This window comes from Equus quagga, chromosome 17 (assembly GCF_021613505.1).
Source record: "Equus quagga isolate Etosha38 chromosome 17, UCLA_HA_Equagga_1.0, whole genome shotgun sequence".
Classification (NCBI taxonomy): Eukaryota; Metazoa; Chordata; class Mammalia; order Perissodactyla; family Equidae; genus Equus; species Equus quagga.
In genome coordinates, this window is record NC_060283.1 from 21,459,368 (window position 1) to 21,465,367 (window position 6,000).

Here is a 6,000-nt window from a genome sequence, read left to right on the forward strand (position 1 = left end):
CAGGAAAATAAATTTGAATCCTGAAAAAGATCAGCATGTCTACAGATAAAAACCTTGGTGCTCACAGGGGGCGAGCCTTTGGAAGGGTCAAACTGAGGGCTGGCTCTGTGGTTGGTGCACCCAAAATGGCTCATGATAAATGACACCCGAGCTTGGCTCCTTCCAGCGCTGGTGGGGCTGATTTAATACAGAAAGTTACATTGGTTGTGAAATGAGACTTCACCAGCAGCACAGCATTAATAATCCTTTGTTTTTATGCAGCAGGATTGTATTATCTTTACTATGGGCTTAAAAATCTCCTCTAGGATTTCTGTTGCTTAAGTGTCTCTTGCTAACAGGAGCTTGGTTAAATTGCTTATAAGAACAGAGGAGAGAGGTTATAAATTGCAGACTTCCCAATTCCCAGAGCTACTCAAGAATCTTTTACAGCTGAGGGACATTAATATCTCATACAACTCTACTGCAGTCTTGAAAAATAATAATAAAAAAACCTCCTTCTTTCCTCTCCACCACAGGTGCTGTGCTATTATTTTATCTCAAATAAAACTATTTTCACTCCTTATTTTCTTTATGATCTTGGTGCCTTTACCTCTCTGGGCAGGATAATCTTTTATCACTATCAGCTTTAGTCCTAACCTTTGATGACTTCTGGGCTTTTCTGGGACAGTAAATACTCCTGAATGCCTGAAGAATCTTCATATTCCTGCTCCTCTTCTGATAAACAGCCTCAACTCTCTGCAGACACCCAAGTATGCTAATGGGACAACCAAGAAAACAGGGAAGACAGTGAGGAGCATTCCCCAACTGTTCAATTGGTTTTGAGGGATGTTATTGAAAGTCTAATGAAAGGCCATTTTGTGGGAAAGCATGCAAAGGCAGAGCAGCCGGAGGCATTCTTAAGATCAAATCTCCCCTGCTATTGTCCAGGGATGGAGGTCTCCCTGTGTCTAAACTGAACAATTACACAGGACTTGAACATGGAACATAAACCTTGGAGAATCAGATGCTCCATATTGATGGTAGTCACCAAAGTATCTGCTCACTTCTCAGTTTCTCAGAGGAGCTAACAGTTAATGAAAATACAGAAGCTGGCAAGTTACTGTGGCAAAAAATAAAGAAATTTGAAGAACCCAGGAAACATATGTCCAAAATTCATCAGCAGTCTTATTTATTTGTTCCTAACATCCTTTCCAGGGTCTTTCATATTGACATAATCTCTTACTCATTGAACATTCATTCAACAAATATTTATTAAATGCCAACTGCATGTCTGTCAATGTTCTAGGCTTTGGGAATCAGAGAAGAGAGCATCCGGTCACTGACCTCAGACAACCAACAGTCTAAAGGGAAGAAGAAATATGTCAACAGACAACGCTGGGACAATATGTCCAGTGCTGAACAGAGGTACAGGAAGACAAATGGGAAAGCCCTAAGAAAGAAGTTCATGACTTTTCCCAGAGTACCTACTTGCATTTGAGTTAAGTCTTGAGTGATGAATAGGACAGAGAAGGTAAGGGCATTTTAGACAGAAAGAATAACTTGTGCAAAGGCAAAGTGTAGTGTATTCGGAAAAGAAGCTCAGGATTCATGGATTATAGGGTTCAAAGCAAGGAACAACAGACTGGAAAAGCAAATCGGGACCAGATTTTTTAAAGAAACACATTTCAAAACAAGAAATTTAGTTTTTATCCTACTGATAATGAGGAACCATCAGAATTCTAAAACCATGAGCAAATTTGTATTATAGAAAACACATTAAACACGATAGCTTTGGCTATGCTGCTTCTGTGCTCTGCGCATCATATACTTTTGCCATCAGGATCATGAAGCCTCCAAAATCACCAGAGAAGACTAAGAGAAGGCTGTAGGATACGGCAGAATGTGTTTTAAGGACTATGTCTAATAATATAATTTTTGACCACATTCCATTGGCCAGAACTAGTTGTTTTGGCCTCAGTCCACCTAACTGTGTGCCCAGAAAGAGGACATAGTGGAAGAACACGTTGGATTGTCTCTGCCACAAGACATGGAGGTTGGGCTAGTGATGAGTAAAACAAGAGGGAAAAGTCATTAAGAGCAGTGCAGTAATTCTTCAAAGAGATATTAAACCTCACATTAAGGCGGTAGAAATGGAGAGATGGATGGATTTGAGTGATATTTAAGATAGAAAAATAATAATACTTAGTAATTAATTAGAAGTCAATGATAAAGAATAAGGAAATATTCAGGATATTTGGAAAAACAAGTGAATGGTGTTGATATTAACAATGATGCAGAGCAAGAAAGGATCAGTTTGAGCAGTTTTTATGGAGAAACTCAGGAAATATGATGAGTTGGATACCGGATATGCTCAAATGAATGTCCATGCTGTGAATCTGTAGAATATATCCACTTGAGAGATGGAAAACCAGTCCGATAACTAAACAGAAAGGTCAAGATTATTTAATTTAATATTAATAATAATATCAGAATCTTCAGAAATTATCTGTTATAATTTTTTTTTTTATCAGTGGTTGCAAAAACTGAGACCTGAGAGCTAAGAAAAACAATAGCAGCAGAGCTGGGTATCAACTTAGTTCTACAAACTGCCCTGTATAATAGCCTTTCTACTACCTGCGCAATTATTTATTCAACATTAGTAATTAATTATTAATCAAAAGATATTATAATTAGGTAGAAAGTGAGTGTCTCAGAAGAAATATTTTATAATTAGGCAACTTAATCCTTTGACAATCATTTTTCTTTTTTTTGGTCAAAACAGCTAACAAATAGAAGGGTGTGGCAGAGACCAGCTAGATATTCATCAAACAGCTACCTTTTCTTCCTGGACACACAGTTAGACTACCTTTCTAAACCTCCCTTTGCCGTGACGTATACACAGGGGTACTAGTTGACAAGGGCAGCTACAACAAAGTAACCACAAACTGGATGAGTTAGAAACAGAAATTTATTACCGCACAGTTCTGGAGTCTGTAAGTCCGAAACCAAGGTATTAGCAGACTTATATCCTTCTGAGCTCTGTGAAGGACAGTGTTCCCGGCCTATCTTTTTGGCTTGTAGATGGACATCTCTCTATGTCTCTTCACGTCATCTTCCCTTTATGCATGTCTCTGTGTCCATGTTTCCTTTGTTTTATGAGGACATCAGTTATATTGGATTAGAGCCTACCCTAATGACCTCACTTTAGCTTAATGACCTCTATAAAGGTCACAATCTGAGGTACTGGGGATTAAGACTTCAATATACTTGGGGGAGAGGGGTATAATTCAACCCATAACCCATAACATAACAACACAATTTAGGTGACTGAATTCTGGCCAGTGGAATATAGGGAGAAGTCATATTAACCACTTTCACCACTGGCCCATTAAAGAACTTCCAGGTGTGAAACTCCAAGCTCTTTCCCCTTCCTGCCATCTTGAGAAAAATGAGCACAGTAAACACGGAAGCCACAAGCTGAAGTAAGCAAAACCACAAGATGGAAGATATTGGAATTCTTGAACCACCCCTAGAAGGAGACTAGTCAGTCTGTCAGGATCATACATCTTTGACATTACACAAGCAAGAAATAAAAATATTCTGTCTTTGAGCCATTGCACATATTGAATTTATTCAGCAAATAGTTTTATAAAACTAATAACATGGTCTTAGGCTGACAATATACCACAAACACACACATGTACACACAGAAATGCTTAAAAACTGAATTACCTATTTTCAAAATGATGCTCAGAACACACATTTTCCTCTGTTTGGAAAGCAATGGGCTTTTTGCTTTGATTTTTAAGACATATCAGCCCTAAATTCGCAGTAAATTCTTTAATAAAGTAGCCAAGAGAGTTCTCAAAATATTTGATAAAAGTGTCTACAAAACCTATCTTGGGGATCCCTAGGTGGCCATTCAAATGCTTGAAGTGTCCTAAGCCTCAAACTGTGTCTTCAGTTATCCCTCAGCGTTCAAGATAAATTGGTAAAACTTGTGTTACAGAGAAATGTTGATGAAATATTTCCGGTATTGTTTTCTGGACTTACCATTTTTGAAGGTTTAAAAACTGGACCAAAATTCTTAATGACTTGTAACGTGGAAGATTTCAAGCTACTCTTCTACTAATTGAGGTTTAAACTAGAATTGTGGTAGGATATTCCACAAAGTTTCTAAATATCTGAGTCTACTGAAGGTAGGTGAGCCTAGAAAATACAGGCTGGAGAAATATTTCACCAGATTTGTTAATACTGTGAGTCATGTAAGTTTTAAAATTTGAATTTTAATGCAAAAATTGGGGAATTAAAAAAGACAGTCACCATTGATGAGCTTCAGTGTATTAGCTCTAGGCTATTCCAATTCCATTCAAAGAGTTGGCTTCTAAATTCTAATTATCTTCTGATGTCTATACTAAATTTAATAGCCAAAGGATTTGAATCGTGCACACGCAGTGAGATGCAACAACAGTATGCGTTTGTTCATGAGTCATATTCATCAGCTGTCACTTGTATGAGTGGAGATAGGGAACAGATCTTGTAAATCAAGCTGTGGGATGTTAATTCCAGAGATAAAGCTATAACTTGTACTTTAGGATAAAGGCACAAGAAGATAAGAGCATAATTGCTTGTAGAACTTTACAAATAATCTAAAGCTCAAATGATTAGAGCAACTTAGTTACTGCAATGTTCTATGCCAAAATGCATCTGCCCTTATATTGGCCAATTTCATTTTTGCCAAACAGTTCACTGGGTTTGATCGCTGAATTATTTCATTTTACTGGAATCTTTAGGACACTGCCAACATCACAAAAATGACTAAAGAAATCAAACTAGATATTAACTCCTTATAGGATATATGCTTTGCAAATATTTTCTCCAATTCCGTAGTTTGTCTTTTCATTTTGATATTTGTTTCCTTTACTATGCAGAAATTTCTTAGTTTGATGTAATCCCACTTGTTTATTTTTGCTTTTGTTGCCTGTTCTTTTGGTGTCTATCCAAGAAATCATTCAAAGACCAATGTCAATCAACTTTTCCCCTATGCTTTCTTCTAGGAGTTGTTCAGTTTCAGGTGAGATGTTTAATCTATTTTGAATCAATCTTTGCACATGGTGTAAGATAAAAGCCATTTTTATTCTCTTCATGTGTATATTGAGTTTTCTCAACACAATTTATTGAAGAAATATCCTTTTCCCATTGTGTATTTGCCACACCTTTGTCAAAGATTAGTTGACCATATATGTTTGGGTTTATTTCTGGGCTCTCTATTCTGTTCCATAGCTGTATGTGTCTGTTTTTATGCCAGTACCATACTGTTTTGATTATTATAGCTTACTAAGGAATTCACACAAATCATAGCAATAATAATAAAAATAAGCCAATTAAAAAATGGGCTAAGGACCTGAACAGACATTTTTCCAAAGAAGACATACAATAGCCAACAGGCATATATAAAGAGATGCTCAGCATTGCTAATCATCAGAGAAATGCAAATCAAAACCACAATGAGATATCACTTCACACCTGCTAGGATGGCTATTATCAAAATTTCAAAAGATAATAAGTGTTGACAAGGATGTTGAGAAAAGGGAACCCTTGAATGCTGTTGAAGGGAATGTAAATTGGTACAGACATTATGGAAAACATTATGAAAGTTTCTTCAAAAAATTTAAAACAGAACTACCTTATGAACAAGCAATTCCACTTCTGGGTATATAGCAAAAGGAAATTAAATTATTATCTTCAAAAGATCTCTAAATTCCCATGTTAATTGCAACATTATTCACAACAGCCAAGAGATGGAAACAACCTAAGTGTCCACTGACAAATGAAATTTATTTCATTTATTTAGCTTTTTAAGTATTTTTAAATGTTATTTAGCTTTGACAAAGGAGAAAATCTTGCCATTTGCCACATGGATGAACCTGGAGGACATTAGTCCAAGTGAAATAAGTCAGACACAGAAAGACAAATACGCAAGATCTCACTTTATGTGGAAGCTAAAAACAGTTGAACTCA